The sequence below is a fragment of the Camelus ferus genome, chromosome 14 (assembly GCF_009834535.1).
Source record: "Camelus ferus isolate YT-003-E chromosome 14, BCGSAC_Cfer_1.0, whole genome shotgun sequence".
NCBI classification, from domain to species: Eukaryota; Metazoa; Chordata; class Mammalia; order Artiodactyla; family Camelidae; genus Camelus; species Camelus ferus.
Window position 1 is genome coordinate 2,577,580 of NC_045709.1, and position 25,050 is coordinate 2,602,629.

A 25,050-nucleotide genomic window follows, 5' to 3' on the forward strand; every position below is an offset into this window, starting at 1 on the left:
TCACTAAATCTTTTTAAATATATGTTTGTCTGGTAAAGTTAGACAATGCTGCCTGTGAAATCAGAAAGGAGAACATGTCATGAGAATATGAAAGAACAAGAAAATTCAACTAAAATTGTCTTTTCCCATATGGCAGCTTAAGACAAATGGTCTTAAGCATGTTATTTTGAGAGGTACACAGCTCTTAAATAACTGAAGATACCTCAAGTTATTTTAGAAAGGAAAAGTAAAAAGAAGTACTTTGGCTTATTCACCTTATAAATGTCCTGTTTAGTTAGAGGTTGGATTCAATATATTCCATTTGAAACTCTTTTTATCCTGTGTTTGTAGTATTTACTTGTTTGGAGGGAGAACCATTTTCTTACATATGTTAGATTTGAATCATGACCATTTGCATGAAATTTTATTAAAATATATGGTTTTGAACATGAAGAAGATAATGTGTCCATAATTCGAGAGATAGAAAGATAAATAAGATAGCTCTTCTTCAAAGGAACATGTACTAAAAGAACAAAGAAGAAAAATGGGGAGAAGTGTTAGGATAAATAATACTAGACAGCAACATAATATGGGCTGTGTGTAAATGTGATAAAGGAAATAAGAGCAGAGAGCTACAACAGTCAACACAGCAGAGACACGTTCTTCGCCAAATCAGAAAAGGCTTCAGGAAGGTGGTGGCACTTGATCTGGGTGCCATTAAAGGAAGTTCAACAGGCTGACATTAGTGGGGCATGTTCTGATATTCTGAAAAGCGGAAAAATACTAGCAAAAATGAAAGAGATGACCAGGACAGGATATGTAAACATTTTTTTTTCCAGAATCTTGGCAAACTTTTAATAGATGTTGGTCTAAGCAAATGCAAACTATTAGACACATATATTGCCATCTTTAAAAGGCCAAGTTGTGGAAATTTTAAGTCCTTTTTGTAAATTGAGGGCAGGGATATTTGCATTACATGGTAGACCACAGAAAGAGATATCATTTTGCTTGAGTTTTGCGAAGTAGGGTTACCAAGTCCAAATTCATTCTGCTTGCCACAAGACATGCCAATAAATTGGGAAACTAGGTGGTGGGGCAAGGAATAATGACTTTATTTGGAAAGCCAGTAGACTGAGAAGATGGGGGACTAATGTCCTGGAAAACCATCTTCCCCAAGTCAGAATTCAAGCTCCTTTTATACAAAAAAGGGGAGGGAGTGTGGTTAGTTGCTGCAAACTTCTTGGTGTCATAATCCTTTGTTCTTGCAGCTGTCCACCTGGGTCAGGTCACAATGTTCTGTAAACCTCCAACAAGACAAATATTATCCTCTGTTCTGCAACTTTTTATCTCTTATGAATGGAAAAGTGTTATACCCTCAAAGGTCAGAGCCTTCAAAATGGGCTACCTTGTATACTTCAGGCTATAGGCAACATTCTTTTACAAAAGGTGCAGAACCAGCATGACTAAGCACAAGAAACAGAGCACAGGGTTAGAGCTAAAGGAACAGATCTAATATGGAGTCACATTTGTTCTTTCCTATTACAATTGCAGCTAGTGGGGCAAAAAATGGGCCATGGAAACAGAATACTTGCTCTGACCCTTATAACTGGGTCAAACTGGAAAAGGTACTTACCCTTACCATGACTGTTTTCTTATCTAAAGTAGGAATATTAATAGTGCTCACTTCCTAGGCTGTTATGAGTATTAAATAAATTATTAGTTATAAAACACTCGAATTAATGCCTGGCAAATAGCAAGCACTCAGTGTAGTATTTGCTCATTTTCATTACGTGGAGCAGGGCTGAAAATACTTTAATGCAGATACAGAAATTTTTATTTTATTTTATTTTTATTCTTTTAATGGAGGTACCAGGAATTGAACCCAGGACCTTGTGCATGCTAAGCACGCTCTCTACCACTAAGCTATAACCAACCCCACACCCCAGGATTTTTTTTTTTTATTGATTTATAATCATTTTACAATGTTGTGTCAAATTCCAGTGTTCAGCACAATTTTTCAGTTATTCATGGACATATACACACTCATTGTCACTTTTTTTCTCTGTGAGTTATCATAACATTTTGTATATCTTTCCCTGTGCTATACAGTGTAGTCTATTTTAATTTTCTTTTCTTAAAATAATCTCATCCTGGAGTGAAAGCATATAGTTCAAGTGGTAGGGTGCATGCTTAACATGCATGAGATCCTGAGTTCAATCTCCAGTACCTCCATTAAAAAAAAAAAAAAACTAACAATAAATAAACAGAACTAATGACCTCCCCACTTGAGCTATTCCCCTTCTAAGCTATAGGTTAAGTAAAATTCTGTGACTCAAGGCTCCTCAGCTTGGCTCTGGATGTGGAAATGGCAGATTTTTGAAATTCAGAAAAATCTTTCTCTTTCAGGAAATCCTAGCATGTTGTCTCACAGTGGAGCCAAACAACTTAATTTTTAGCCAAAATTTGAATCGTAAATTTTTTCTTTTCGTGCTCCTGTCCTAACAATTCTGCCAGTACCTTTCCTGAGGTGAGAGATACACGTGTCTGGATCCCGGGATAGCCCCATACAAGGAAATATAAAAAATGAAAACACATTTTTATATTGAAACTATATTATTCCCATAAGATTCATAATTGAAATAATTCCAGCATGAATATTCCACTCTACTTGAAGCATTTAGCTTTCAACCTTGAGGGCAGGATATATCTATTTTCAACCCTAGGGTTTTGATATCACCAATTCTTTCCTTCTGTATCTCTCAGTCCAAACCTATTGTGAGTGTGTATGTGTGAGCGTGTGTGTGTAATTATTTTTCTCACTAGACGTTCTAGTTTTATAAGTCACAACATGTTAATATATTCTAAGGATTTAAGAGTAGGACTCATGCCTTGACTGTCACCAAGACTAACAGTGTAGAGCACATAGTAAGAATCTAAAAATACTTCTTTACTACTAACAACTTCTCCTGGTCTCCTGAGTTTGGAGACTTTGAAAGATGTATTTTCCCTTCCCTTTGGCCTCCTTCAATCCTTCACGGAAAATGAATGCACTAAAGTTCTGGCTTCTCTCATTAAGATTGAATCAATATCCAGAGATTCAAGTCTCATACAATGTGCCTCCACTTACAGAGACCCAGACGAAGTTAACCCCACCCCGATCCTCCCAGAGAACCCCCTCCTCAGCTACAGGCCTTTGTTCCATCAGTTCTGCTTCAGAAAGCTATAGTCATGACTGATTTTTCACTTTCATCCCCAATTAAATATACTTAGATTGTTACAATGGCAAAGGAATATTTCCATTTAAGAAAAACTAGAAAATTGTGAAAAGGATAAAGAAACACAAATAAATACCCAATAATTACCAGTGTTATCATTGTGGTATGCTTTCTTCCATGAGTAAAGAATAAATTATAATTAAATAGATAGCTGCCTTTTTGATTTTAGAATATAATATGACTATTTAGTCATTCAAAATGTTTGTTTCCACTGCTTTTACTCATAAATAAAACTATGATGAAAATAAGGCAACACAATAAGCAAACAATAATAATATTACTTAAATGTATAATTGCCATGTATGAGGCTAACTCTTTAATGTGCAGTCATATAGTCCTCACAGATTTGTCCATCAGTATTAGCATCCTTCCCATTTTACAGATGAAAAACTGAGAGTTAGAATGAGTAAGTAATTTTCCCCGTGGATTCTACACCAAAATTTAGTTCTCTGACATTCTATTTTGTACACAATTCTATTTCCTTAGGAAAAAAAATCCCCAGAAGCAGAGTCAAAGTTCAAAACATTTTATCCTTTCATGCTGTTGATGCCTATATCCAAGTTGCTTTCCAGAAAGGCTTTTTTAAAAATATACAATCCTACAAGAAGGGTATGAAAATACCTCTTTCACAGCACCTTTTCTCAAATTGTTGCCAATCTGAAGGTGAAAAAATGCAACTTGTGTTGGAAAATATCTTCGCATTAATTGCCCATCTGTAGTTCCTTTCTGAATTGTCTTTTCTTGACTGCTGTTCATATTTCTGAGATATTTTCATTTTTAGAGTACTGAATATGTTAAATAATCCTTATAATCATTTGTCTGTCATGTGGATTCCAAATATTTTTTCCCAGTTTGCCAAATTTGCTTTAAATTTGGAATTATAGATTTTAGATTTTGTCCTGTTATGTTTGATTTTTATGTTATCAGTCTTTTGTTGTGTCTTCAGTGACTTTATGCTTAACAAAATCCTTCCCAATCACAAGTGGATAAATATCTGACAGTTTGACCTCTCATTGCTCTATGTGTCATTAGGGGGAGTCCACTGTGGTGGGCAGTGTGTTCACTCTTCATTGGGATGGTCTGTGTGGAATCCAAGCTCTGTTCCCTATCTCTTAAGTGGTGATAATACCTACCTAAAGGTTGTTGGGAATATTAAATGAAATAATATATTTAAAACATAGAATATATAGTAAGTACCCACCCAGTAGTAGTTATGATTTAATTGACATGAAATTAATTTTGGGTTTAGTATACACATACAGATAATTTAATTTTTTCTCAATATATTTGATCAGTTTTCCCAGCATCAGATATTTTTTATATCTTTCCTTTTGTGGTGTCTATTGCAACAATTTGTAGCTACCAAGTCTCTGTTTATGCTTCAGTTGGCCATGGAAAGAAGGGCCTCTCTTGTCAAGTGATTTGTGTGCATGTGTTCTCACTCACTCTTGGCTCAATTGTGCACTAATCTCTGAATATGAGAGCTTGAGCTTTTCTGATCAGTACTTCACATAAAGCATAAAACAACCCAGCAATCCTAGCTAAGGAAATGGCCAGTGGAGTCAAGGGCCAGCCATAGACCCTGATGGCACCACCATATTGGAATTCACCTCCCTTTACCCCAACACACACCAATGGCAGATCCAATCTGAGGCAGAAGACATATCAGGTGACCCACAAAGTGAGCTGCCCCCACCTATTCGCAACACTGTAGAGAAGACTCTTCCAACTTTGAATCCCTGGTGATGATGCTTCAGAGAACAAAGACAAAACTATAAACCTAAAGAAGATCACTATTCTCCTCAACAGAGTGCTGCTTTTCCCACCTCTCTTATTCTCATCGTATCTTAAGGATATCTTGAGGAATTTGCCCCAAATTCCAGGGGTGAACCTACCTGAGATAATCCTTCCAAGTTACCAAGTTCTTTCTCCATGAAACTTAACTGGTGGATTTTTTAAAACGTTCCCTCCAGATATTTAATTTGGCTCTTATGAAACAAAAAAGAAAACCATTAATAAATAATATAAACACCTATACATAGATTTTTCACATCTGCTTTCAAATTGAGAAGAAAGTAAGATTTTAAGTCAATTTACAATGATAGGACAATGTATCTTCAGACTAAGACCTGACTCAATGGAAGCCTTCCCAATTAGAGCGGCTATGGATCGTGGTTGAATTAGGTTAGGTAATGTCTAAACTTCTCTGCTTCCATTTAATTCCATGGGAATTACCATAAATTTTTAATTCTCTCCTAAAATTCTGCTGCCAGTGTGTCTGCCCTGGCCTCTGACTTAGCTCACCGTGGTGAAGTTTGTCTTGGTTCATTAATTCCCACGTAGATTTCTGACTTGCCTCCCAATCACAGAGAGGATTGCGGTTCTGTACGGCTCAGGGGAGCATCTAAACCATGAGAGTCTTAGCTGTGCAGGAGTCACTCCCACCCACTCTGGGCTGCCTGTTTCCACAAGCGCAGCTGACTTTGATTTCCTCCTGGGTCTCAGGGCCGGGCATTGTATGAGACCCAAGACATTAAAACTGAGGAAGAAATTAAATCCCTCAGGTATGCAGGGAAGCCTTTAAGCCTTTTTACTTTATTTCCCAGCTCTTCTCTTTGGGGTAGTAAGAGCTCTAGCAAACAAAGACCCTTCATCTCTCCTCCCAGTGGAGTTTCTCAACTAATGCTGAAGCTGCCTCAAATAAGCTAGCTTTTCTATCAGTCTTATTTCTGAAACTGTCGTTTGTGGCTGTGCTTTCCCACTAGTCAGGACAGACCTGTCCACACTGCCAATGCATCTCAGTTCCTTTGTTCAATTTTAAATCCCAACTGCCAACAGAGTCACAGATTTTTCCAAAACATCACCCAGGTTTCTCTTAATTTATTTGCTCATCGCATAGTCTAATTTATTGAAATGAAAACTAGCTGAATATCTAAAATAGATACAAAAGGAAAAACACCTGTAACCAGACCATAGAGATTCCTTTACCAATTCATCATCACCAGAACCATCATCAACATCATCATTATCATCCCTGACAATTATATAGTGCTTACCATGTATCAAACACTGATATAACTGCTTTCCCCATATTAATTTCATTGGTCCTTACAACTAAGTAATAAGGGAGGCAAAAGTATTATTTTCATTTTAAGATAAGGAATATAAGGCAGAGGGAGAATACACAACCTGTGCAAAGTCACAGCTGGCTTGAGATGCCCTGCTCTTAACCCTGACATCATATCCCCTGCCTACAATGACAACCCCACAATGGCTTCCAAAGAACCTCTGTTATCTAGTGTAACCAAACAGCCTGTCTTCTGGGTTGTCAATTCATTCCTGAGTATGCCATTAGGATTTATTCCTAAAGAGATAGTCACTGAGAAATCCTACAACACAGGGATGGCTTTACAAGCAGGTAAGTATAAAAACGAGTTTGAAATTTCCACAGCAAAATAGCAGATAGTGGTCATGTGAATATCCTGTATCTAAACTATGTCCAAAACTTTTAAGCAATAACATGGAAAGCATTACTCACAGTCAACGGAAGAGGAAACTAAAGCTAAAGGAAGTTAAATATCTTGACCATCCTCACCCAGGTAGAGCCTGAGCTGCTTGCTCATAGCGTGTATGTTCTTTTCATTTTAACACACCCTCCATTAAATAAAAGTGTTCAAATAAGTTGTAGAATACCCGTACGTACTCTAAGAAATTACTCTTAAACTTAATTCTAGGAGATTAAAGCTTAATCCTAGGGGAAATTTTTTTCAACTAGCAACAACCTGTGGTCTGGAAGACCAGAGCTGCCATTTCCATGGCCTTTTCATTGAATTCAGACAATCCTCCCAAGACATGCAAATGAGAAAAAGGACCAATGGTAAAGGTAGAGATGGGAGACCCAGCAGACATTGCACAGAGATGCCCTCCCTCCTATGCTTCACAGCCAAACTCACAAAGTTTTCTGAGATTCGCCAAACAGCTGAAATCACTTTTCTTCACTTCCTATAGTCAGTCCATTTAATGACAGAACACCCAAACTGACTTATCTGCTAGGTGACAGCTAATCAGTGTACCTAAAAATCATTTGCAAAGAATAAAGTGTCACTGTTCCCACTCTTTCGAGACACTGTCTTGTGACAAACTGAAAAAGAACAGTTAAAAAAAAAAAAACAGTCAACTAGATTCAAATCTAAGTTATGTCATTTACTATCAGTTTGAACATGGAAAAACTAACTCCCTGCAGGTTTCAGTGAATTCACTTGGAAAGTGATAGGCCATTATTACTAACTTGTTTGGATTTGGGAGTGACAAATACCACCCCATCTTCCATTCTTGAGTTCAGAATCAACTAAAAAATAAGACAGAAGAGAAGAGCCAATCCATATCATAGTGTCTGTTGTGTCTGTTGTATTGATAAAATTGACTGGAGACCGGGACTTCAGTTGAACTCTATACATTTTTCTAAAAATGAACATGATTAATCCTCCACTTATATGTAGAGTAGGATAAACCCTAGCCACTGGGATCCAGTTCAAAGTTACCCAAATGGAAAACCACTGCTGGGTCTGGAACACCTGTGATCTGCATCAAAAGGACCCAAAAGGCTCAGAGCCCAGCATGCTCAGCTCCATCTAGAAGATTTACCAGTAAGTCAACCTTATCAGTGAAGAGTCAGTGAAGATGCAAAAAAAAGTTAAAAGAATTCTTCTTATATTAACCTTTGTGAAGTGGAAATTCTCTCCTCTTTATGGATTCATGAATAACAAGGAGAAAGTGTTCTTCTTAACACTCAGTACAAGAGTGATGTTTTCAGCTAAGAATTTGCATCTTGAATATTTCAATTTAGATGTAATACAAGTACCTAAATTCAAAAGCTTGAAATTGAAATAATCATCTTAATATATTCCTCCTCCAGTGTGCTCTATCTCAATAAAAGATACCATTCAGACAATGATGCCTCCCCCTCTCAAATACCTTATTTTTTAAACTAGCCATGAGATTTTATTTAATTCTATCTCCTAAACAGCTTTTAAATATATCCTAATTCCTTTCCTACAATCACTACTCTTCCAGGACATCACCATTGTTGTACTTACTTCTTATTTTTCTTCCTTCTACTCTCACTTTTTACCCCAACTTCCACTTGAATGGTTCTCAAAACAGTCCCCAAAGTCACTTTTATAATATGCAAATTGAATTCTATTTATCTGGCTCCAACTCCTTCACTTTCTTCAAGCTTCATATCAAATCTCATTTTCCTAGGAAAGTCTTCCTGATCTCTTCCGGAATTATATAAGGGAATCCTATGATTACAGGTTGCTATAGAAGTTAATTCCTATTATGACAAGACTCACCACACTTTAATTGTTTTTGATATCATTCTGCCAAAGTCTATTATTGTCAAATATTGAAAGCCACAGATAGAGGGAAAATACTGTAATCAGCAAGAGAAAGTTATAATGCATATAGGGGAATAATAATCTGATTAACAGCTGACTTCTTATGAACACCGAAGACTAGAAGAGACTGGAACAATATGTTTCAAGAGCTGAAACAAAAACTTATCTATTAAGAAAATCTTTAGTTTTATTGGTTTTCTTTTGGGGGTGGCAGGTAATTAGGCTTATTTATTATTATTATTTTTAATGGAGTACCAGGGCTTGAACCTAGGAACCTCATGCATGCTAAGCACTGCACTTTTCCACTGAGCTATACCCTCCCCGCTCAAGAATTCTTTAACCAGTGAAAATATTCTTCAGAAAAGTGAAGACATATTTAGATAAAAGAAAACTAGTAGAATTTGCTGTCAGCATAACTGTGTTAGAGTAATTGCTAAAGGAAGTTCTTCAGGCTGAAGGGAAATGATTTCAGATGAAAATGTGGATCCTCAGAATAGAAGGAAGAGCATCAGAAAGGGCAGAGATCTGGTGAATGCCAAAGATTTTTTTTTCTCTTTGATTTGTTTCCCTGAAACCATACAACTCTTTACAGCAAAAATTACAACATTATCTTATGGAATTTAAAATACATTTAGATAGAATTCACATTACATTATATGTTAATTTTCTGTTGCTGCCTTGAAAAATTACTAACACTCAGTGGGCTAAAAAATAACGAAAATGTATTATCTCAAGGTTCTGTAGGCCAGAAACCTGACATGGATCTCACTGGGGTAAAATCAAGGTGTCGATACGTGTTCCTTTCTGGAGGCTCTAGGGGAGATTATGCTTCCTTGTTTATTTGGGTTGTTGGCAGAATTCCATTCCTTGTATGTGTAGAATCGAAGTCCCATTTCATTCCTGGCTATCAGCTATCATTCCCAGCTTCTAGAGGCCACCCTCAATCTTTGTCTCATGAACCTCTTTCTCTGTCTTCAAAGAAATAGCAGGTCAAGTTCCTTTATGAGTCTTGTTCGCCTCCTTCTTTTCTCTCATATCTATGACCCAAATGAGAAAGTCTCTCTTCTTTAAGGACTGATGTGATTAGATTTGGCTCATCCCTATTACCAAAGATAAGCTCCCCACGTCAAACAAATCTGTAAAGTATCTTTTGCCATGTAAGATAACATATGCACAAGCTGTGGAAACTGGGGGATGGGCATCTGTAGAAGGCTATAATTCTGCCTTCCACACAAGAGTACCCTAAAACATGGGGGTAGAGAATATGTATCTATATCTAAGGTTGAAATTTAAAAAAATTAAAATGATATGATGTTGGTTGTCAGTGGAATATGAAGAACTAAATATGTAATATATCATTATACACACACACACATACACACACACACACACCCCTAGGACAATGTACTTATATTAATACCCAGGACAACCATTTTAAAAATTGCAGAGAAATATAAAAGTATAAGATATCAAAATTTATGAGATATAGCTAAAGCAATGCTTAGAGAGACATTTATACCTGTAAATGCCTATGTTAGAAGATTTAAAAATTGATTATCTGAGTTCTCATCTATAAAAAAATTTAGACAAAGCAAAAAACGAATTTAAATTAAGTGAAAGAAGGAAAATAATAAAGGCCAAGGAATAAACCAATGAAATAGGAAACAGGAAGATAACAGACAAAAATCAATAAAACTAAAAACTAGTTATCTCAAACATATGTAAAATTAATAACCATCTACCTGCACTAATCAAGGAAAAAGAGAGGCACACATCAAAATACAAACACTGAAACAGGGTATCACTACAGAGCCTACATACACACAAAGGATAATAATGGAATATTATGAATAATTTAATATAATAAAACATGTAATAACTGAGATGAAATGAATAAATTTCTCATAATGCAGAAAGAATAAAATTTGATCCAAGAAGAAATAAAAAATTTTGAACACCCTATATCACTTAAAGAATTGAATTTGTAATTAAAAATCTTCCTGCAAAGAAAACTCCAGGCCCAACTGGCTCCAGTGGTGGATTGTATTTCATACACTTAAGAATAAATAATACCAACTCTATGCAAAATCTTTCAGAAAATAGTGGAAGACAGAACACTTCCAAAATCCCTTTATATGGCCAGCATTACTCAGATACCAAAACCAGACAAAAATACCACAAGATCATAAATCAATATCCATTATTAACATGAATGCAAAGATTCTGAACAAAACTTAATAAATAACACCCAGCAATATTAAAAAATATATATTATATCATAGGAATGCTATGTAGGTTTGCCATCTGAGACTCAATCAATGTAATTCACCAAATAAATAGTATAAAATAGAAAAACCATATGATCTTTTCAATAGATACAGAAAATTCATTTGGTATAAGTTATGATAAAAACTTCAAAAACTGGTAATAGGAGGCAAGTTTCTGAACTGATTAAAAACTTCTATGAAAACCTGCAGCTAACTGATTACCCAACTGTGAAAGGCTCGGTGATTTTTAGCCAAGAATAGGGACAAAGCAAGGATGTCTGCTCTTCCTACTTCTCTTTAATATTGCAATGGAAAGCCAAGCCAGTTCAACGAGACCAGAAAAAGTGATGAAAATTGTAAAGACTGGACAGAATGAAATGAACTGTATTAGTAGAGGACATGGTTGTGTTCATAGAAAACCCTAAGGAATCTACCAAAAAAATCTACTAGGACTAATAAGTGACTAAAGTAATGTCTCAGAATACAACATCAATACAGAAAAATCCATATAAGTTTTATGAGTGATCAGAAAATAAACTTTAAAAAGTTAACTCTTCTCCAATAGCATTAAAAGTACTTTGGAATAGATTTAACAAAAGATGTGCAAGGACTGAACACCGAAAATGACAAAACATTGCAGAAGAAAATTAAAGACCTAAATAAAATGAGAGCTATACTATCCTCCTGGTTCAGAAAACTAATCTTTGTAAGATGGCAATTCTCCCAAATTGGACATCTAGATTTAATTTAATCCCAACAATATCCTAAGAGACTTTGCTGAAGAAATTGACTCCTAACTTAAAAATTTATATGAATGGGGAAAATTACCCAGAATAATCAAAAACAATTATGAGATCAAGAATAAGGTTGGAGTCATTAGACTACCTCCTTTCAAGACTTACAGCAAAGCTGCAGGAATCATGACAGTGTGGTACTGGCTTAAGCAGAGTTCAAAAATAAACCCACACATATGGTCAACTTCAACCAAGGTGCCAACGTAGTTCAATAAGGAAAAGAGAGTCTTTTCTACAAATGACACTGGAATCACTGGATATCTGTAGGAAAAAAGTAAACCTCAACCCTGTCCTCATGGCATATATAAAAATTAACTCCAAGGGGATAATAGACCTAAACATAAGAGCTAAAACTGTTAAACTTCTAGAATGAAACATTAAAATATCTTTGTGGTGTTGGCTTATGGAAAGGCTTCTGACACAGGACACAGAAAACATAAACTATTAAAATAATGATAAGTGGAACTTCATAAGAATTTTAAACTTTGAAGGACAGGTAAAAATAATTATAACTGGAAATTGGGAAACTGGAATTTCACTTTAGCTATGTCAGGCTCAAAAACCCAAAGCCTTTTCCATTACTCTGTGTGGTCTCTGTTAATGGCCCTTGGGTGAGGCAGTCTGGTGGGAAATACACAGCATGTATCAGTGATACATCTAAGGAAGCCTAAGAACATTTTTCACACAACAAATTGAAGGCCAACAATAGTAACCAATATGAGTATTACACAGGACTAAGCACTAAGCAGAAAGTTTCTCAAAAGCAAAAACCTTTTTCCTTAGCAAATTCCATAGGTAATTACTAAAGTGCATGACCTACTCATGTGAAGGGTACACCCAGAATGGTAATAGCCCTGACCAGGGCCCAGTCTTAACGCTCACCAACCAGTAGTATGACCTTTAATTTCTGTGTCTTAGATTCCTTTTCTCTAAAATACGAAGGTTGACTTAGAAGGGTGACCCCTCAATCCCTCTCTGCACCCTTTAGATTTATAACATTAGCAGTAAAAGATTCTCCCGTCCTTTAGTCAATAACTTTGGTTGCCAAGTTCCAACTGGGTGTCATTCCTGAGGGGGAGCGCAAGGTGGTGAGAAGGAACAGAAGCTGAGCCCCAGACCTGAAGTCAGTCAGGCCCATTATGGCGATGCTCCCCCTTGGCAGATGAGTTGTGCAGACCCCGCTGGGACATCGTCTGTCACAGCTGTGTGAAGTCAGAGGAGAAGCAGTGGGAAACGTTCACCAGCTTTGGTGGGTCATTTTTCACCAACTGCAGATGGCTTTGTAGGGGAAAAAAAAAAAAGGCAGGGGGGTTGCAGTGACTGGCAAACTACACCCAACATCCTGAGATGAATAAGCTGTCTGTCAACTGGGAGCTAGGCCTGCAGACTCGCTTTGGGGAGAGTCCAGCCTCCTCTCTGCTTCCTACCACTCTCCATCCAGACTCCCATGGTGTTTAGTACTGCAAAACCCCAGACCCTAGGTCCTCTATGTGTGGTGATTAGTGAGGCAGTGCCATGACTCAGACTCTGCCACCCAACCCTGAAGTCCTTACAGAGCATCAGTGAGTACCTGGCCCACAGTAAGTGCTTAACAAATACTTATCAAAATATATGGCCTTGAGGAATAAATTAGGAGTTAGGGATTTGCAGATACACACTACTGTATATAAAGTAGATAAACAACAAGGACCTACAATATAGAACAGGGAACTGTATTCAGTACCTTGAAATTGCCTACAATGGAAAAGAACATGAAAGGGAATATATATATACCCATATATATGACTGAATCACTATGCTGTACACTGAAATTAGCACAACATTGTAAACTGATTATACTTCAAATAAAAAATATTTTAATTGAAAATATATGGCATTGAAAAGCTATTCCTTTATATCATGGAAGAATCCAGATGGGAGTTTGTTCTGTCACCTCTATACAGTATTTTCTGAAATTTCTAAATCTGATTCAATCTGATTGTCTCTGTTGTTCCAAGTCCCTGCTCATTGTCCTGAATTCCTGATTTAATTCTGAGCTAACCGTTATTGACCTCTTGTACTTCCTGCAGAGCCGGGTTAACGGGCAGTAACAATTAACGATAAATGAGTTAGGCCTTAGTACGATCATTAAATGGTGCAATTTGGGACATCCAAAACATGTCCTTCCTGCTTCGGCCATAAATACCATCAGCTGCTCTCTCTCCTCGGTCAACAAAAATACTAACTTTTATATATAAAATATATAAACAGCAAGGTCCTACTGTATAACACAGAGAACTCTATTCAATATCTTGTAATGGCCTATAATGAAAGAAAATATGAAAAGTTATATATATATATAACTGAATCATTATGCTATGCACCAGAAATTAACACAACATTATAAACTGACTATATGTCAATAAAAAAAGAAAAAATATCTTGCTTTCAGGAAAGGCTCTGACCCCTTCATCTACAGCACAGTATAAATCTGTCAACATGATAGGCTTCTGAGGAAATTTATATCCTAAGGCATAGCCCTAATTGTTTCATGAAGAGCTTAACCACCTGTACAAGCAATTCGGTAAATGGAGGAATTCAGGAGGAGGGCCTGCATGTTAAATCATAGGGGATAGATTATCTAAAAGTAAAACTGACTTTGACTATTCGTGGGCTCTCCACCACTACTTCTTTTGACTTTTAGCTACCATACACCTGATTTCCAATATTACTTGCTCTTGCTGCTAAAATGTGAAATGGATGGTTAATGACTTAAAAGCGTGACTGCCAAGGAGTGATTAGCAGTCTGGGAAGAGGCAAGCAGAGGCATCCTGTGCACTCAAAGAGTTAATGCATTTCCAAAGCTTTCCTCCCCCTGGGAGGATATCCCTCACTTTGAAGTTAAAAAAAAAAAAAAAAAATCCAGGTGTGCCTGAAGAGGAACGCTGCAAGGAGAGAGGCTGCTTTTAGGAGATACTGAACTCCAGACCTTAAATGATTTAAATGCAATCCCCATGTGCAGCTGCTAAACCAAAGCACCTCACCCCAGGGAAGAGATGAGAAATTTTGAGGGCGATTGAACACTGAGAATTCTCATCGCGGCTTAGCAAAAAGTGACTTAGCACATGTGTTTCAGTAATTATGAAGCATGGGGATGCTCACTGGCTCTGAAAGGCCTAGTCACCGGTGTGACAACTCCAGTGCTGGAGAAAGAGGCAATCAGATGAGGCAGGAATGAACATCTTTTGCCTTTGCAATCTGCTCATGCTCCCGGCAACTTCTCTTCTGGGAATGGGCGTCTGCTGTGCTGTGCCTTCACACCAAGGTTATTCATTGCTTTTTTAAGATGAGGTGTGCAGAGTTAATCAGGGGAAGGAGAAGGAGGGAGAGTGCTTATTAAGTAGCTACAGTGTATGCAGCACCTACAGGGGGCCTAGAATTTTGCATACATTCCTTTTAAAGAAAACAAAATTTTACTGAGAAATTCTACATCATTACAGAAAATTACAGACACAGAAAATTCCTCTATAATTCAGCACATATCATAAAATCAGATATTGCCAAGACCACAAAGGTCATTGTATACAGACCTACCTCCAACCTCAGTACCACCTGCCCCTGCCTTAAAGGTTAGCAGAATGATGATCCATTTCTTACTTTGCTTTGTAGGTTTTACACGTATGCATGCATTTCCAGAAGTGACAGTGGAGCCGTGCTTCTTTCTGAACCATATATAAATGGAATCATGAAACATGGATTCTTTGGTATCTGGCTTCTTTCATTCAATAAAAAGTTATGTTTATGATGTATTTTTTTTGTCTGAGACAGTAGTTTGTTCATTTCCTTGCTATCACACTACGTTATCTGAATGTATTACCATTCATTTATCCAGTCTACTATTAAGGAACTTTGGATTAGAACTACCAGGAATCACCTGCTATGAGCATTCTTATGCAAGTCTTTTGAAGCACATGACATGCATTTCCATCAGTTATATATCTAATGGTAGAACTGGAGGGTAGGTAATCATAATATATATCTTCAACCTAAGTAAATATTAAAAGCCTCTTCTCAAGGTGATTGTACCAATTTACATCAACAATGTCGGAGAGTTCCTGTTGCTTCATATTCTTAGTAAACATAGTATTGCAAGCCTTTCTTTGATTTTAGCCATTCAGGCAGATGTATGTCACTTTTCATTTTCCTGATCACTAATGAGACTGACATCTTAGTGTTAGGATGTCACATTTTGGAAATGCCTCTTCGAGACTCTCGTCCATTTTTATAATTCCTCATTTGTTTAAACGATATCGCATCATACATGTAATTACAAATATGCTCTCACACTTTACTTACCTTTTAACTCTCTTAATGACTTCTCCTAAAAAACAAAAATACTTAGTTTTAATATAGTTAAATTTGTCGATCTTTTCCCATATGATGATCCTGTTCAAAAACAATTATCCTATCCTGAGGCAATGAAGATATTTTCCTACACTATCTTCTAAAAGCTTTATTGTTTTGCCTTTCGCATTGAAGTCTACACTCTACCGGAAGTAATTTTTCTGTATGATGTGAAACAAAGATCAGGTTTAATTTTTTTCAGTGTGAATATCCAGTTGACCCAGACCACTAATCTTTACCACTTATCTCCAGTTTTATCATAAATTCAGTGTCCATAGATGCGTGGCCCTTTTTTTACTCTCTTCCAGTGGCCTATTTGTCTGTCATATGCCGAAAACTACACTGTTTTAATTGCTGTATCTTTAAATCAAGCGGTGATATTTGGAAGCCCAAGTCCTCTTCCACTTTATTTGGCTTCAAGGATATCTTGACTACACTTGGCCCTTTTGCATCTTCACAAACTTTTAGAATCATCTTGCACATCTCTCTCTCTTACACACACACTAAACCTGATTACATTTTTACTGCCATTACATTAAATATAGGTTATCAATTTGGAAAGAACTGACATCTTTACAGTAATGAGTCTTCCCATCTAAGAACATAATATACCTCTCCATTTATTTATCTCTCCTTTAATTTTTTCCATTAACATTTCCTCATTGAGATCTTGCACATCCTTTGTTAAATTGATTCTCAGTCATGTGGTTTCTAATAGTATGTTAAATAACATTTTATCACCTCATTGCTTTTTGCCAATGTATAACAGATTCTTAATATCAGCTTATATTCAGCAAACCTGCAAACTCTTGAAAGATTCTTTTGGATCTTCTAAAATCTTCTAAAAACAAGCATATCTATCATCTGTGAATAATGACATTACCATTTTTACTTTGCACTATTAATACTTTATCTTTCTTTTTTTTTTTTTTTTTTTTTTTTTTTTTTTGCTTTCCTTCCTTGGCTAGGAAGCCCAGTATATGTCAAACAGAACCGGTGGTACCACCATTCTCATCTTATTTCCAGTTTCAAGGGAATGTTTTTCAACATTTCACTATTAAATATAATGTTGGACTTTTTAATAATAAATATTACTGTTGGATTTTTAGGTGTACTTTATTAAATGAAAGAAGTTCCCTCCTATTCTTAGTTTGTTCCTTTTTTTCATAAAATGTATAATGTATAATTGTATAATGACATCACTTTTCCTATATCTACTGAAATAGTCATACGAACTTTCTCTTATATTTTCTCAATGAAATTTACATATTCTGACTAAACTCAGCTTTACATGTGGCAGGAATCTCAGTTTAAGGAGGGGCAGTATTCACTGGGGTTCAGGCAAGCTGAGTGGGGTTGATGGGTCAGTGAAGGGAGCTTTTCAGGAATCTGCTGCATATGAAGACATCCTGGCAAAGACTCCATGAAAGGAAAGAAACTAAACTGTTACAAAGCTTCAGTGTCCAAATGAGGGGCAATTGTGCCGAGCACAGGAGCCTGTCTTTCAAATTTCACCTTTCAATCAGTCCTGTAGATGTGTATCCAGGTTCTAAGGAAAGAGAAGGAGGAGGATAAAAACCAAACAATTTCACTAACATTTCACTTCTTGGATAAGAGTCGTGCAAGAGAGGAGAAAAGCATTCCCCCTCCAAGCACGTTTCGGGCTTCAGAGTATATGGTGCGCCTTTGGTCCTTCAAGACTTGGAGAATGTCAGCAGTGGTGGGAAAATGTCCAGCCAGAGCTCAGAGAGTGACGCCTAGGGACTGAGGCAGCCGTGAGCTGCAGGCACAGCTGTACCTCTTCTCTCAATAGCAACCAAGGGGAGTGCTGCGGGCTGCATTGTATCTCCACAAGATGCTGAGGTCCTGGCCAAAGTACCTGTGAATGGGACCTCATTTGGAAATAGACTCTTTACCGGTATTCAAGTTAATACGAGATCATTAGAGTGGGCCTAACTCCAATATGATTGTGTCCTTATAAGAAGGAGAAAGACACATACATGGGGAGAATACCATGTGAAGACTGGAGTTTTGCTTCCACAAGCCAAGGCACTACTAGAAGCTAAGAATTCATCCCGAACCACATCCTTCTCTCGTGCCTTCAGAGGGAGCATGGCCTTGATCTCAGACTTTTAGCCACCAGTTAAGTCACTTAGTTTGTGATACAGCAACTCTGGCAAACTAATACAAGAAGTAGCATGTATTGTCTTCTGTCCAAGTGATATCCAATAGAAACAGGAGTGGCAGACAAGAGAGAGGGGACAGTCCATGACAGATGTCCTATGGCAGCTGATGAAATTGTTCAAAAGCTCACAAGACATTCCTTGAAACCTGCAGAAATAATTGAAGAGGACTCCTCAGGCTGTTACAGGTCCAAATTCAGCAATAGGGAAAGAGACAGTATAATGGATTAAGACTCAACATCATCAATACAAAACCCTGGAGTAAAGCAGAAACAATGTAACATTAGGATGAGTAATGATGTAGTCTGCACAGTCCCCCTTCTACCTGGTGGCATGGAGCTGGAGCTCCGTTCACTCTTCCATGCTGCCTTGGCAGCCCCTTTCACCTTCATGGTTCTCAGTTTAAACTAGTTGCATGGAAATTTTGCTTGGAACTTACTCCATGATAGACTAGAGGCATACATGGTCAAGATTATATACAAGAGTATTTGGGTGTTTGTTTGTTTGTTTGTGGAGGGAGGTAATTAGGTTTATTTACATCTTTATTTTTAGAGGAGGTACTGGGGATTGAACCCAGGACCTCATGCATGTTAAGCATGAGCTCTACCACTTGAGCTATACCCTCTCCCCAAGAGTAAATTAGTAGTTATTGCTACCTATAGTCATTTTTGAAAACTACACACAAGTAGTTTGGAATCAGGAATCACTCGATCAATTACTATCCCACATATAGTTTATATAATTCACTGGGTTTGATCTACAAATGGGAAAACCCCCAAAGATGACTAAATCTCACCAAAAAAAAAAATCACTCTTTCATGCAACTGTTAGTTTTTCTGTGGGTACCGAGTATATTCCACACATGGTGGTAGAAGCCTGCCTTGTCCTCTATAAAATAGACCATTCTGATAGGACATCAGAATCCCAGAAAAACCACAATTTATAACTGAATTTTTTAAACCACTTATTAAATAAATGAAAGAAGGAACATAGAGAAGTGAAGGAATTGATTCAATGTCTACAGAGAGCTGTAGAAGCCAGGTCTCTTTATTCTCCGGTCTAGAGAAATCTTTACTGAGGCGAAAGAGTGGGTCAAGGAAGGGGACATTGTGTGCTCATATATTTAAACCCAGCTGCTTCTGAGATTCTATTTTGTCTTTCTCCTCCTTTCCAAATCTACGTAGAGGCAAAATTAGGAAGTATGCAACCAACCAAGGAACAAAGGTACAAGGGTTTTTTCTTTGCAAAGTCTCCAATGACTTTGCCTCTTACATTTTCTACATCTTTCTTCCCCAGGTGCTTTTTCTAGCACCCCTGAGATGCCTAACAAACTCAATCCAACCCTTCAAAAATATACACGGATTTTGTTAACGCTCCAGAAAGCCTTGCCTTTTCTGCCTCATCCACCATGTTGCCACAGCAGCTGGGGCATGAAAGAACCACAGCTACAAGAAAGAAATGCACCTTTCCCAGATCGGATACAATATTTCTGGCAAATGAGATTTGCACGGTCACTTTAGCCTCATTTAAAGCTAGCTCAGTCTATGCTTTTTTCATACCTTTCTCAAAAACCTTTGAATGGTTACAATTCAATGATTTTAGAAGTTTCATTTTGACCTATTTTCCTATTCTTTTTTGAAAAATTAGGACAACATTATTTTCTTCCAAGACACAGTTAGTACTCTCGGGTTTCTTCACACTAAGAATTGGAGGTTTCAGTGTGCAATGGTGAAAAGAGAAAAGAGCATGAGACTTAGAGACAGAGGCAGAAAAACTGATGTATTTCCAAGCTCCTAGGCACACCAGCACCTCTGTCTCAAGGTTGTCACTATTTATAACCCATTTGAAAAAGTGTTTAATAGGAAGTGCTTGAAAATGTTACCCCCTTTCCTTTTCTTCTTCTCCTTTTTTTTTTTTTCCTTCTTTGGCTTGGTTTGAGCTCTGGAAAAAGTGCCAGTTCAGGTCTTTAGAATAAAATGACTTTCAGGTCTCATCAAGCCCTGCATAATTCTGTGGAAATAGGAAAGAATACTATGCCTACTGCCAACGGAAGGTGCAGTCCCCAGGCTTAGGGCACCGATGAATGAAAAGGAGCATCCTTATCTCTGGAAAGGTCAAGCCAAGCTCAGCTTCTCTTGACAACAAATCACCACTTCTTAGAACAATTATGTTTCTTTGTTGTTCATACCTTCCTCTACATCCCCATTATTTTTTTAAAATATAGAGGCCTCAAAAATGTACAAGACAGTCCTTTTTTAATTCTTGTGTCAGAATGTGATGACCCACTGCCTACAGTCTCATGAGTTTGTACTCAATGTAGCAGGAAATCAAAGACCAAAAAATGACACACTTAGATAGACTCTTTAGCTCTGGACTAAGAATCAATGTTGGAACATGCTGGAACATGGCTCATGTTGCTGTGAAAGAACTCAATCAGGTCTCAACCTACGGCAGAGTTAAATTAACAGAATGCTTATCTTTCAGAGTGTTCAGTTGGGAGTGGTCACATTTTGATGCATTTTAGTTGGATACTAATTAGCAACTGGCTGACTGCTAAATGGACTGTCACCTTTCCTTTTGACAGTTGACTGAAAATTAGCCCCTCAGTGCCATATGAACATGAGGGAGACGGGTGGAGAGGGCTGGAACTAAAGACGGGACTTCATTTGGTGCATTTACGTGAGAATTTTTAGTGTGCCACTGGTATTTAAGGACTTCAGTAAATGCAAAAGAGGGGAAAAGGTTGGGAATGACAGACAGTGAGTTCTGCTTAGCAGGCATTGACTCTGTAGTCAAAGTATAAATGGATCTAGTTCTTTTTAAATGTTAATAAGCTTTTGCACTGGAGGAGATTTCATATGTAGCTGCCATGATATCAGGCACTGGCCTATTCTGTGGCTGCCGAGATGGATTGGGTATTTGAAGTACTACCAATATTAGGTGAGAACCAATCCAAAAGAGGGGTTTAAATGTTAACACAAAAGGAAAACTCTTACATTTGGAATGAAAACAAAAAAATATGAGTATTCATTTCATTCGCGTATATTTCCTAATTAGTATTATTTTGATTTAGAATTAAATTTCAGTCCATTATGACAATAGCTAGCTTAGTGATAGAAAATGCATGAAAAGTAAGCTTGAGCATGAACTTAGGTAAGTAGCAACTCTATGTCCCTTAGCAAAAAAAGATTTTCCGAAGGATGTTACTGTGACATTCCAGGATTTGGATCTCAAATCATCACAATGCCTTCGCTAACTTCTTAGGCAGCAAAGTCGCAGTGACAAAGTGTCATGACGTCAGGGAAAGCGGTATTAATTGGGACCTAACAGAAATCACATGATATTTATCCTGACTTCTAGAGACAGAATCAAACCCAGCTTAGGCAGATTTTACTATTGGAATTACAACAATGTGAAGGTAGTCCAATATGCCTTTATTCTGTGTTTGCTGAGATCTAGATGCTAAGGTCACCTGGGCTAAAAAATGGTCCCTATCTAGTCATCTGGAAAGAAAAGAAACAAATAGCCATTGGAAAGAAACTGATTGCATGAGTCTGGCCTCTGTGATTCCAGCAAAACAGAGGGCAGTGGCCCTGATCATTTACCTTAAGACCTTCTTAACAGCACAGTCTTCATTCTCAGACTGACGGCCCTGGAGTTTGGGGTAGAGAAAATAACTACCAGGGTAGACAATTCAATCGTCAAGACATGGAAAACAGACCCACCATGTGAGGAAAAAATGGGAAGAATGAGAGAGCAAATGACAAGAAGATAATAAATTTATAAAATCAGTGAAAAACAAATAAGAGTGGGTTTTGAAAGCAAAACAGCATACCAAATTTCATCTCAAAAACAGGTATGATACCCCAAAATAAAAACATATGTTTATATTAGGGTAATTAAAATATTTTCTAGTGCTTCAAAACACACACACACACACACACACACACACACACATATGATACCAGAATTTAAAAGAAACATTGAGGAGGGTTGGTACAGCTCAGTGGCAGAAGCACATAAAGTCCTGGGTTCAATTCCCAGTACCTCCATTATAAGTAAATTTTTTTAAAAAAACTAAGTACCCCCCTCAAAAAAGGAAGAAGGGACTTCTCCTGACTAATATTAAAACATATTATATAACTGACAAAAACAATGTAGGGCAAGAATAGGAATATTCAGAAAAAAAGGGATGATCATATCCCTGTGATTTTTCATTTCATGTTCCAGGGAAAACTGTAAAAGGCAAGAACATGAGACTGACCTTGTTTACTGCACAATTCACACCAAGTTAAAATACCAGAGAGCCTACACTTCTGGCCATATATCCGGACCCTCTAATATTGGACAGTTATTTTCTAGAAGCTCTTTTAATTGTACTTGTAGAGCCAAAGGCCACGTCCACACTTCCTGTTCAGAGATTAGAATGTGCTTGGAAGGGAGCGGCTATCCCCAGTCTCCATCACTTGGGGAAGAGGCACACACCGGGGCAGGTAAAGCTCTTGACCTTTCTCTGGACCAGTGATGGGTAGGCATGGATCTCTGCTCATCTCAGGATTGTGAAGGTAAACACAGAACTATTCCGAAAGGTAGGTCCAGAAGTGATACTAGACGAGCAAGGGCTGCCCCATCAAGGAAATGTGTCGACTGCACTTTGAACCTGAGAGCTCTGAGAAAGGTCACGTCCAATGTCAATTTTATAGCCTCTCTATGGCATGCTGCCCTTCTGTGTTCATCAAACATTTTTCAAAATACTCAATAAAAGTTATAGCCTGAGAGCATTTACAAGAATGTACGAAATAGTGTTTTCTATAACAGTAAAGGCTGGAAGCAATCCAAATGTCCATCAACAGGAAAATGGATGAATAAACTGTGGCATATTCACACACTAGAATGCCATACATAAAAAAAAAGATATTGATAAGGGATGGATACATATATAAGAGATATAACTGTCAAGAAAAGCAAAGGAATGACAAACTTGGAATTTAAATCAAGGATTAACTCTCAGAGGAAAGAAAAGGGATACAATAAAGATAGACACAGAGTGAACTCCAACATTAACAGCAATATTCTGTTTTTTAAAGTGGATGATAAGGACTCTGGTGTCTTTTTATTAGCATCCTTTGTATTAGGATCAGCCAACTACAGCCCATGTGCCCAATCTGGTCACCAGCAGGATGCTTACATGTGGCCTGAGAGGGTGAGAATTTTTTTTTTTTTTTTTTACTTTAAAAAAATCTTTGAAAAATATCTTTTTTTGTCTGAGGGGGGTTAGGTTTGTTTGTTTGTTTGTTTGTTTGTTTGTTTTAATGGAGGTACTAGGGATTGAACCCAATACATCGTGCATGCTAAGCATGCACTCTACCACTGAGTTATAGACTCTCCACTTTTTTTTTTCTTACATTTTTAAAACTTTGTTAAGGAGCAGGAAGAAACTCTGTAACAGAGGTTTCCATGGCCTGCAAATCTAAAATATCCATTATCCGGACTCTTACCAAAAAAAAGTTTGCCAGCTCCTGATTTACCTACTTACACATGGTTTAATATTTTAAAAACATAGTTCATAATACATATTTTTTAACTTACTGCCTGGCCTCTACTGTGCTGAAGGAAATTGAAGGGAAGATCTGTTACCTGGCTGACAGCAAGATCAGAGATGTTTACTCAATGCAATCACGTGAAATAATGAGTTACCTTTTTCTTCCCCTACCAGCTCCACACAGCGACTCCTAAGCGAGATGACTTACATTCCTAAGAACTGCATATCAGGTGTGAGACAATAATCACTGGAAGTCAAAGCTGGCCCCATGGTAACTGATTCCTCTTTCTTCTCCAGAGGAGGAAATTTCAAGGGGATTGGAAGGGAGAGAAGATCAGGGTTAGTGGAGAATGAGAGCAAAATACTTGATACTCTTGATGCTTCTAGCTTTCCTAGGATCTTCCCATCAGGTCCTCATCAAAGTTAGGTGGTTCCCAAGGGTGGAAAACGGTCATTTCCTTTCCCATTTGTTTCTTATTTACTCCTCATTTGCTCCTCCATAGACGAGAAAGACACAGGATGGAGTAGAGTGGGTAACAGCAGAGAGCACCAAAAGAAAATTCAGGAATATACTCCTCCCTGCCCTCACCCCCATCTCAAGGCAAAGACACTTACATTCCTGTACCTCCGGGTCCAGAGCAAGCCAGCATAGCTTGCTGAGATCACAGGAGTAAATTAATCGCTGTCTCTACGCTTATTTGAAGGTTGTCTGGCAGAGCAGGGAGATTCCAGAAGCAAAAGACAGAGAAGGTGTGCCTGCTGGGAGTGAGGGGGTGGGTGAGGAGAGGTCCAGCCTTCTTAGGATCACCAGCCAGTGCGGGACGCTATGCGGACAGCCAGAGTACTTACATAGCCACCCTTTGAAACAGCAGGAGGTGATCTGGAGCAGGCAGAGGGCAGCACAAAGCTCTGTGTTCTTGAAAAATGGATGCTGACAGGTGGAAGATGAACAAAAACACCAAACACTGTGTATTTAGTTTCTGACTCACAGATGGTTAGCTACTTAATAATAACAAACAACAACCTCCTAGTCCCTAATTATTAATAATGAAATACTTCATCAGAAGAATTAGACAAACATTCCTCATGGATGAGAAATTACTGTCACACTCTCTTTCTCAATAGGCCAGCCTCCTCTCCATATGTGAGTTATATTTCAAATGGCCATAGAATTTATATGGAATTTTTTGAGAGTAAAGAATGTTCTCTTAATAATTTTGCCAGACTA

At 37.6% G+C, this 25,050-nt stretch overlaps 1 non-coding gene across 1 annotated transcript; it reads right to left on the bottom strand.

Moving 5' to 3' along the window:
• Positions 1-18,832: 18,832 nt before the first annotated feature.
• TRNAV-AAC lies at positions 18,833-18,905 on the bottom strand. Its single transcript has one exon. It is a non-coding gene; the product is annotated as a tRNA-Val (tRNA).
• Positions 18,906-25,050: the final 6,145 nt, after the last annotated feature.